We start from the raw sequence: 10,979 nt of genomic DNA, 5'->3' as shown, positions 1-10,979 counted from the left end.
TCTAGACAGTATGGAGAACTAGAACCCTTTTGGAGGACAAGGAAGGTACTCAGCGGGCACACACCAGGACCAGGGACCCCCATGGACCCGGGGCAGGGGCTCTGAGAATGCACTAGGACTTGTGCCTTGCTCATCTGAGGGAGCAAGAGTCAGATCATCTTCTTGCAGAATGACAGGCCAGCGAAGACGTGAGTGGATTACAGAAGATGACTTGGCATTGGAGGAGGAGCCTATTTGGCCTAGAAATGGACAGACTTTTGAAAGAAAAGAGATTCATCTTCTCTTCAAGTAGATGAAGGCAATGCTCTTGGAGGTCATTGTTGGCTGTTGGCAATCTAGGGCTTTAGCAGGTCATTCATTCATTCACTCATTCACTAAGCGTGTAGCAGCAACTGTGTGATACACGGGGAACGTGGTAAGGACTAGAATAAATAAGAGTCCCTCGGGAGTGAGTGATGTAGGCTGGAGGGAGACAGCCGGTTATATTATCATCACATAAATACATGTAAATATGGTCGTGTGTGTTGAGAGCAACAGAGGGAAGCCACGCAGTGCTTTGGAGCCTATAGGGATAAAGGACCTGGTCAGCAGAGTCAGGAGAAGCTTCCCAAGGAAACAGACAATGGAGCTGAGATGTGAAGCCTGAGAAGAGCTGACCAGACGAGGGAGAGATGGGGAAAGGAGAACACTTCTGGAAGAGGAAACTGTAGGTTCAAAGGCTCAGAGGCAGGTGGTAGCGTGGCAGATATAAGGGGCTATAGAGGTTGGGATATCTGCAGCACAGAGTAAGGGAGGCAGCCCGGTTCCAGGGCCTCTCTGGCTGGGCCTTATGTCCATGTTAAGGCCCTGGAAGTGGTTGGTCATCGTAAAGGCAGTGAGAAACCACCGAATGATTTTCAGCATCCAGATGTGGGAGGAGGGCAAACATGGAAAGATCACAGTGGCCCCAAGTCATCTCTTCATAGCAGCATCTGCAGCAAGGGCTGGGTCTGTCCAACACGGAGGTCATGGGAGTAAGACCCTGGGCACATGGAGCCTAGAAGAAAACCCAGTGGGACAAGAATGGGAGACCTCCAGTGGGAGACCTCCACTTTTGGGCACAAAATTTAGCAGATTGGAAACATTTAGTGTGGAGGGTCCCCAGGAGCACACTTAATAGCTTTTAGGCTAAAAGTTCGCCGTCCTGCCTCAATAGAAGTTCATTTTAATGACTCTGGGTCATTATCAGTAAAGGTAAAATAATAGTGAGTATTATGAGTTTTGGAAAATACCAAACAACATATTACAGTGCACGTGCACTCCCAAACAAAATGGTTAAAATGAAAAAGAAATTGAGGCTGAAGGAATATATGAGAGGGCCTCTAGAATGTTCCATCATGACATGCCCTTGAGCTGGCCTGATTGAGCTACAAACACCTTGAATAACTCAAGAGGTTTTTTTTTTTTTTTAAAGATTTACTTATTTATTTGAGAGAGAGAGAGAGAGAGAGAGAGAGAGAGAGAGAGAGAATGCACAATCAGGGGGAGGGGCAGAGGGAGAGGGAGAAGCAGGCTCCCTGCTGAGCAGGGAGCCCGAAGCTGGACTTGATCCCAGGACCCTGAGATCATGACCTGAGCCCAAGGCAGATGCTTCACCAACCGAGCCCCCCAGGGTCCCCAACTCAAGGGATTATTAACTGGCAACAAGGAAGCAGAGCCCTCCTACAGCACAGACCTCAGAATGTGGGGAAGTGGCCTTAGAATTGAGTAATGGGTAAGCGCTGGAAGAATTTTGAAGTATAGGAGAGAAGGAACACTGGCCTTGTCTTAATTAGACTGTCGGCAGGATGATGGACAGTCACGTCGCCTCTGGAGGTGAGAAACACACACATCAGAGGGCAGGGGACAGCCTCCACAGGCAGGGAGGTCTGCGGACACCTGAATCTCTGCCGGCATTAGACCGCTGGCCCCAAAACTGGAGAGAGTGAAGTTCCATCTTTTTAAGCTGCTGAGTTTGTGGCAATTTGCTTCAGCAGCTGCAGGGAACCATTCCGAGTAATATCTCCTTCATCTTCCACGAACGGCTGCGATCTCACATGTCTGGTGCCTTCTCATCCTGCAGACTAAATGACGCCTCCTCAGAGTGGCCTCCTGGACCTCCCTAACCAGAGCAGGTTAACCTCTTGTTAACTGTCCATCACGGCACTTCGTTAAACCCAGAATTCTGGGTGCCTGGGTGGCTCAGGGTGTGATCCCGGGGTCCTGGGATCGAGTCCCCCATCGGTCTCCCTGCAGGGAGCCTGCTTCTCCCTCTGCCTGTGTCTCTGCCTCTCTCTGTGTCTCTCATGAATAAATAAAATCTTAAACAAACAAACAAACCCAAAATTCTTTCTTAGTTTGTTTGCTTGTGTTTTGTGCGCCTTCCTCTCGTTAGAATGTGAGCCCCGGGCAGGCGGGGACTCTGCATCCTGCTCTGCCGTTCCCGCAGGGCCCAGCAGAAAGCCTGGAGCAGAATGGACGGCCCATGAAGGTTTGTTGAATGAATGCGTGACCTTTCGCGGTGTTCTGAACACATCAGCTGAGTTTCACTGGTGTTAAGAAGCCTGGCTAGCCTCCTGGTTTGCCTTGATCAACAGGTACTGGTGGCTATTTGAGCTCCTGGCTTGGATCCTTAGCCTGTCCCCGAGATGAGAGCCTGTTTCATATTCATTCACTCCTTCACTCATTCAATAAATATTTATTTATCCGGGGCTTTATTATGTCTGAGGCAGTCCACTGATGATTCCTAATTGGACTATTTTTTTTTCCCTGTTGAATTTCAATTGAGAAAGAAAAGAGCAGTTGTAGCAGTTTTCAAGGCAAAACAAGCCATAGAACAACCACAGACCGCGAACAACAAAACAGTCTTTCATGAGGCTAATTAGTCCTGAGCCTTAAAAAAATAAAAAAAATAAAAAATAAAATAATAATTGTCAATTCTGGAGCAGTCCTCGAAGGCTTTTGGAGCGGAACAGTAATCAGAAAACTTCAGCCTTCACGAAGCAAGTGCTCAGAGCAAAACAAGGCGCTCCGGAGTTGTGGACTTTCCGTAACTCTGATTTGGCTGAATTTTCTTCTGATAAGGAAATTTTAAGGACATTGATGGGCAAGTGAAGCACAGTCATTGCACACACGGATTCTTTCAACGAGACTTCAGGATATACAAGCAGTGTCCTAATCAGAAGTGTTTCTTTCTGTTTAAAACCCAGAAGGGTAGCTGACATCTTTTATCAAAAAGACAGACAATTCTTATCCCCTGACAATTCCAGATTATGGGTCCCAGGAGGCTCTCCTTACACTGGTATTTTATCACCGGAATCAGAGCGACGGCTGTTTATTTTCTGAACCTCCACGTAGTTTTCAAGGCGTTTCCAGCAGGGCTTGGGCTGACAGTGACACGTGTTATTGTCACATTGCTAGATCTGAAAGAAAACACCAGATAAATAAATATCAGTGTTTTCTTGGATCTCTTTTTGCTCTCATGGGCACCGGAGGTACTGGCATTTGTTAATGCACAACTCCTCTCTGTTTGGTGAGCCACTTGCCCCTTTCATCCCCCCTCCGACGGAGCGGGGGAGGGAGGTAGAGGCTGGCAGCCTGGCACGGCTGGCCATTTAATCCAGTCCCCAGCCTGGGCAAGGGACAAGGCGGAGGCGGCCTCTGGATAGAGTTTCGTCCACGGAGGGGAGGGGAGGGGAGGGAAGGGGAGGAGCGGGGCGGGGCGGGGTGGTGCAGGGGGAGGTGGAGGCCGGCTGCACTGTCTTCTCAGTCTCAGGGCAGGTTATCTTGTGGTGTGTCCGAGTCAGTGTGGCTGGACTCAGAGTCAGGTGACACGGGCTGGGGTCCCAGTGGGGTAGGTGGCCTAACCTCTGCACCTCTGCTTCTGTGTCTGCAGAACAAGATACTGGGAGTCTCCCCGCCCCCAGGTGAAGAGGGAAGAGCCCACCTCCAGCCAGAGCAGCTCCTCCCTCTCCCCCAGACACCTGCTGGCCGTTTCCCTACTTTCCCTACTTCTCTCGCCCCCTCTGCCCTTTTCTCTCCTATGGATCACACCTCTCTCTCTGCCTTTTGCCTTCTTTAGATCTCCTTATCTTCCATCAGGGGATGACGTCAAGGAACCATGGCCCATGGGCCACAGCTGGCCCACAGCCTGGTTTTGGAAATACAGTTTTCCTGGAACACAGCCGTGCCCGCTCATCTACATACTGCCTGCAACTGCCTTTGTGCTACGGTGGCAGAGCCGAATGGTTGCAACAGAGACCATATGGCCCGCAAAGCCTCAAATCTGTACGATCTGGCCCTTTACGGAAGAAGTTTGCCAACCCCTGTACTTGATACTCTCCTAGACATAAACCACCCTGATTCCACTCATCCTTGCAGACCCGACTCGAGTTCTTCATCTGCTTGGCACTCCATGGCATGTTAATCGGTTTTATGTGTAAAAAGGTTTCCATGATCAAATCCCTTTGGAGAACCCTAAGTTAAACGAACGTAAACAGACTTCATTGCTAACTGTAGGACTTATCAGAGCATTTAATGTGCTGCTGTGCACTGGGAATTCCCCACGAGGGAAATGTAGTGTGCAGCATTTCTCAAATGTATTTCTCGGCCGGGCTAAGTGTTGCCTCTACTTCTCTAACTATTCTCTTTGGGTGATGTCATCTGATACCATAGCTTCAGAATATTTTTATCTGAAATTTTGCTTTCTAGCCTGGGTGCCTCCTCTGGGCTCCAGACATCAGTCTCTGTTTGCTCTACAATTGTCTAACAGATACCTCTGACTTAAAATGCTCCAAGTGTACCCGCTCCCCTCCCATCTTTATATCCATCCTAGGAAACAGCAGCTTTGTTTGCCGGTTGCTGGTGTCAAAAGCCTAAGACCTTCTTGACTCTTCTCTTCCTCTTGCCCCTTTATCAAATCCATCAAATTGCATCCTGCCCAGGACTACTCCTCACCACTACGCAGGGACCAGCCGAGTCTAATCCACCAATATTTCCACTGGATTCCTGCAACAGCCTCCAGATTGGGCTTCTTGCTTCTGCTCTTGCCCCTGTACTTCATCCTCTGCATAGCAGGCAGAGTGATCTTTCCGAATCTTAAATCCAATCATGTCACAACTTTCCCTGGCATAAAATACCTCAAGGAAAATATTTTTGTTCCAACCAGAATGAAATACAGAATTTCTTGAATGGCTTTCCAAGGCTCTGGATAATCAGGTCTTCACCTATTTCTTACTTCTGGCCTATTTTGCCCTTATGCCCAGGAACCCCAGGACCTTTGCACATGCTAATGTTGTAGCTTAGAAAACTCATTATCGGGCAGCCCTGGTGGTGCAGCAGTTTAGTGCTGCCTGCAGCCCAGGGCGTGATCCTGGAGACCCTGGATCGAGTCCCACGTCAGGCTCTCTGCATGGAGTCTGCTTCTCCCTCTGCCTGTGTCTCTGCCTCTCTGTCTCTGTCTCTATGAATAAATAAATAAAATCTTAAAAAAAAAAAAAAGAAAACTCATCATCATTCTGTTTCCCTCCCCTGTCTTTTCAAATCCTCTTCTGCTTCTTCATTGTCATATAGGTCTTAACTTCATAGATTGTTAGAGGGGCCCTTGCTCACCATCCCAAAGAATACCCATGTCTTCATAGCAAATTATTCTAGTATATCATCAGAACCCCACGTTATCTTACTTACCTATTGTTTTCATGCTTATTTCATGCTTATTCATGTCTCCCACTGAGTAAAAGCTCCATGAGGGGAAGAGCCAGGCTTGTTTTTCTCTTTTCCTGTCACTAGAGATCCAGAACCTAAGACAGTGCCAGGCACATCATAGTTATTTGATAATAGGTCATTGTTGACATTCTGACCCATAATTTCCTTTATCCACAGAGCACCCCAAGTGCCAGCATTTTATATTATTGTCATAACAACAATACCACCACCTGTCATTCATCAAGGGCTACTTGCTGGGCACCAATGCTAAATGCTTTTCATTTGTTATCTTGTGCAGGTCTTCCAATTCAACCTATAGAGCCTATGGAGCAGGTGTTTTTATTCCTACTTCGCAGGTCTCTTCCCACTAAGAGACCAAGTTGCTTGCAGAAGATTGTGTGTCTGGTTACGGAGATCTGATTCCACCGAAATCTGATTCTAGACCCACGCCTGTGAGCAGTGCTGGGCATACAGCTGCTGTGTTACTGTGGCCAGCATTTGAGCCTCCGTGAATAAGGTTAACGGGCCTGAGAGCACTGTGACCAGGCTCATGTCTGACCATGGCTTCTGATTTGAAGAGGGTCTCCACTATCGACGCGCCCATTATTTGGAACTTTACTTAGTTGCATCGAAAACATTATTTTCATCAGGAACCACCGCATGTACTTCTCACAATCCCCATCTCTCATAAAAAGTGTTTCGACTCTTACCTGTTAAATGAGCTAACTGCTGTAAAGTGCTTAGGATACTTCCAGCCCATAATAAGGGCTTTGTCATTTTTTGTTCAATAAATAGATGTAGCTGGAAGAGCTCTCTCCTTGCCCACAGAGGTCAGCAAAATCAGAGGTGACCAAAGCCTAGCTCTCTGTGCTATCCGGGTGGCATGACTGCCGGACGTTAAGTAACATTGAATCCCAGAGTCATTCCTTCCCTCAAAGACAACCTGGCCCAATCTTTAACACCTCTCAACACCTGCTAATCTCCCCCTTTAGCAGAGAGAATTCTCTGGGACTAACCTAATGCTCAAAGCCTTTGGCAGGCAACAGTATCTCTCAGGCATGTAAGAGCATTGCTTTGTGCAATGTTACATCCTCATTGCATTTACAAACAAAACCCCATACTATTATATATATTTGAATCTTGGGGGTTTTATTATTGTGGTGAATTTCAATTTGTGGCAAGTGATATCACCTCTGAATTCTAATAGCGAATCCATTTTTTTTCTCAAAATGAATTTACGTTAAAAGTAAGTTTAAAACAGACATTTATCATACAACCCAGTGATTCCAGTCCCAGTGAGAGCTTGTGTCCACATAAAATTTACACGCCAATGTTCATTGCACTATTATTTGTAATAGCCCCAGATTGGAAACAACCCAAATGTCTGTCAACAGACGAATAGATAAAGAAATTGTGGCATCTCCATACATAATACTAAAAATAAAAAAGGAACAAATATCAAGGCATCCAACAACATGGATGAGCTTCAAAGGCATTGTGTTAAGTGAGAAAAATCAGAAACAGAAGACTAGGAGCTCTCTGATCCCATTCATATGACTTTCTGAGAAAAGGCAACATGCAACAACAGTAAACTCTGGTAGGTGCCGTTTTATTATATGTAAGGCATGTCTCACCAAGGTTAATTAAAAGAAGAATTTAAAAGGAAAATAGGTAAATAATAAAGCAGGAATTGTATGGAAAGGCCAAACGTGCGAAGTGGCTGAGGATAGGAACCTCTTGTTCTCCCCAATGTCACTAAAAACATTCCTTAACCACCTATGGCAATCTGTTTTTTTTTTTTTTTTTAAGATTTTATTTGTTTATTTTAGAGAGAGAGTGTGTGTGCATGAGCAGCAGGGTGGGGGTGGGGAGCAGAGGGAGAGGGACCAGCAGACTCCCCGCTGAGCCTGGAGCCTCATGTGGGGGCTCAATCCCACACCCCTGAGATCATGACCTGAGGCCCTGAGCTGAAACCAAGAGTCGGCTGCATAACCGAATGGGCCACCCAGGTGCCTCAGGACATTTACCATCTTAACCATTTCTAAGCATACATGTCAGGGGCACCAGGTGCCACTTTCTTGGTCATGTGGCCGTCACCACCATTCATCTCCAGAACATTTTCATCTCCCCAAACTGAAGCTCTGTCTGTCCCCATGAAACAAAAACTCCCCCATTCTCTCCTGGCCCCTGGCAGCCACCATTCTCCTGTCTCCAATCTGACTCCTCTCCTGCAGGTAGAACCCTACTGTATTTGTCCTTTTGTGACTGGCTTATTTCACTTAACCCACAATGTGCCTCTAATTTTTTAGACCGTTTGATTTTTAACCCATTGGAAAGTGTGTGTGTGTGTGTGTGTGTGTGTGTGTGTCCGACGGAGGTCACAATTTAATTTTCTTACTTCCAACAAATGGTTAACCACACCACCCAGCCTCGTTGATGAAAAAGAGCTGTTTTTACACAATCGATTGCTAGGTACTGGTACTGTCCCCTGTGTTCTCCGTGTCAGCGTGTCCCGTCTGGGGCTCTCTCCTGTCCCTTTGATCTGTCTGTTTATTCCTAAGGCCTTACCAACCTAACTGCATCCAGTGCCTTGGTCAAGCTTCACTCCTTCCTATTAGCCTTTCTGGGGTTCCAAAGGATTTGGGACACCCCAAGCTTTCCTGAACCCTCTTCCACCTCTCTCTTTCCCAAGGGGTACCTAGTGTGCAGGGGTCTCAGTCTGGGTGTAGGGAAGAAAGCCCCAAGCCATGCTGGTCGGATCACACAGACCCCGACAGTGCTGAGCACCCCATCTGCTGCAGAGCTGGGTCACTAGGAGGTCAGTCTGTGGCCTCTGCCTGAGAAGGACTTGGTGGGGAGCTCAGGTGCTTAGGGATGATTTGGATTTCTCTGCCTGCAGTGGAGCTTTGCTGTGACCCAGTTGATTGTCAGGCTGACTTCAAGATAAGGCAAGTTAATCTTGGTTCTCCTCCAAGGACATTTGGTACTGACATGCAAACCAGAATCCTTTCGAAGTTCATTTCAGAGGGGACCCTGGAGGCAGTACCATAGTGCTACTCTGCATTTCTACAACGGGAGTAGAGTGACGTGGCTGGGGCCACCTCTCCCTGGACTGTGACAGGGCCCGAAGAAGCAGAGCGTGAGCCCCTCCGGGCGGAGCTGGTTTGCAGATGTGTGGGCTGCAGACGGTCCATGACGGTCTGCAAGGCTGTGTTCAGCCCTCGGCCCAGGATCCTACAGAATTGGGGCGCTTCAGATGGCTTTGTCAGGGCCAGAGGTGTGGGCAGAGAGTGGAAAGGCTGAAGTTTTCATAAATCTCTTGCCATCTAATTAACATCAGATGAGTCAGGTCTTCCTGGTCAATGAGCTGCCTCTGGGTTTCTGGTAGGAGGCAGGAGAAAGAAGTTGAGCCAAGGTAGAGCACAGATAAGCTGGTGGGACTTGTTGGAGAACAATGGGCATCCTCTCGCCCCACCCCTGCAGCAGAGAGGCCACCTGGAGAGCTGACTGCATTTGGTAAAGGCCCCTTGGGGACATGCACACCCTGGGAGAAGCGTGCTGGGACCGGGTGTACAATAGGCCAGCTCTGCTGGGAGGTGACAGGAAGGCAGTCCAGCAAAATGAACCAGCAGCTCAGTTTCCCAAACTACAATCATTCACATGCCACCTTCTCAGACCCGCCACGCCCTGCATTGGTCTTCACAGGTTGCAGGCGCACATGCATACACACACCACCTCCCCATGCGTTCATATACATATATTATATTCGAACCACCTTCCTAACATAGGTGAATTTGGCATTTTTATAAGCAGGAATCTGTGATTATAGTACTGACAAGAGTCACTCACTTGATAAGAGGACACTTATGATAGACAGATGCTGCTGTAAACACTTTAAATAGATTAACCCCGTCAGTATCAACTCCCTGAGGCCAGTTCTACTGCATAACTCTCCACCCCCTGCGCCCCCCCCCCTTGCCATTTAACATAGGAGGAGGGACTCCTGGGTGGCTCAGAAGGTTAAGCATCTCCATTTCCACTCAGGTCAGGATCTCAAGGTCATGGGATCAAGCCCTGCATCCGGCTCCCTGCTTAGTGGGAGTCTACTTGAGATTCTCTCTCTCTCTCCCTGTCCCTCTGCCTTTCTTGCTTATGCATGCACTCTCTCTCTCTCTTTCAAACAAATAAACACATCTTAAAAAAAAAATAAGAAAGGTAAGGTCACCTGCCTAAGGTCACTCTGTTTCAAACCCTGGGTCTAGGCTCTGAAACGGGCTGCCTGTCAAACACAAGGTAGGCTAGATGTTTCTTCCAGAGTCACATCAATAAATCACAAATAATTTGTATATATATCAATATATATATACAAATTATATATATACACAAATTATATATATATATACAAATTATATATATACATATATGTATATATATATTACAAACCGTTCATCTGTGTGCCACCTGGTTCTCTCCGCAAGCTTGCATTTGTGGACAGCCACTTAAGCATGACTCTGCCTAAGGGGATAGTGCATGGCCCCAGTCGATAGTGCAGCTGGGATAACCTCCCTCCCCAGGACCATAAGACCAGCAGGACCACCATCCTCTGACACACCATGGCCACCTTGGTCCTCTCCACTCCATATACATTTCTGTCCAGCTGCCATCCTCCAAGCCACCGTGGGGATCTGGTCTAAGTATGTGGGGAGGGAGGGTGGGAGGAGGGAGAGGGCAGGCTTTCCGAGTCCCAATAGCCACGGAGAATCCTATAACCCAGTGAGTTGCACCCACTTGTTTAGGTGCCTGGCACCAGGCATAGCAATTTATGGCCTGTTTTTTTGGTTTTCACTGGAAGTTTCAGCATCATTTGCATCATCACGATCACCTTGGGGCATCTTCTGGGAAGCCCCAGGGCATGCTCCAATCTCCTTGGCTATGCCCCGAGTGGCTTTTGCCCGTGTTGGAGGGAGTTTGAGAAATGGTTCTGTCTTTTCTTACAGGCCTCAGGTCAAGTGGGGACAGAATGAGCAGTTTCTCTGGATCTTGGCTTGTAGCCACCTGCTTGTCCAGCAGGCTGAGCATCTGGGCCCATGTTCCCAAAGGCCTGGACTCGTGTGGCTTCTGGAAGAGCACCCAGTACTGCCCTCTGCCTCTGCCTCAATGCCTATAACCTTTTTGAGCAAATGGCTCTGGGTTCAAATTCTGATGCTATTCCTGACCAGGGACGTGGCCTGGGCGAGGAGTTCTAGCCGGCCAAAGGC

At 47.8% G+C, this 10,979-nt stretch overlaps 1 long non-coding RNA gene across 1 annotated transcript; it reads right to left on the bottom strand.

Annotated features, from left to right (window-relative positions):
* Positions 1–3,228: 3,228 nt before the first annotated feature.
* Positions 3,229–10,292, bottom strand: LOC121496475. Its single transcript, XR_005989248.1, has 3 exons — positions 10,165–10,292; positions 5,704–5,816; positions 3,229–3,440 (listed from the first exon to the last, which is right to left on the bottom strand). It is a non-coding gene; the product is annotated as an uncharacterized LOC121496475 (long non-coding RNA).
* Between the last annotated feature and the right edge of the window lie 687 nt (positions 10,293–10,979).

Source organism: Vulpes lagopus, chromosome 8, assembly GCF_018345385.1.
Source record: "Vulpes lagopus strain Blue_001 chromosome 8, ASM1834538v1, whole genome shotgun sequence".
In the NCBI taxonomy this organism is placed as follows: domain Eukaryota; kingdom Metazoa; phylum Chordata; class Mammalia; order Carnivora; family Canidae; genus Vulpes; species Vulpes lagopus.
Note: the sequence above shows the minus strand (reverse complement) of the source record. Positions and strands in the feature narration are given on the sequence as shown.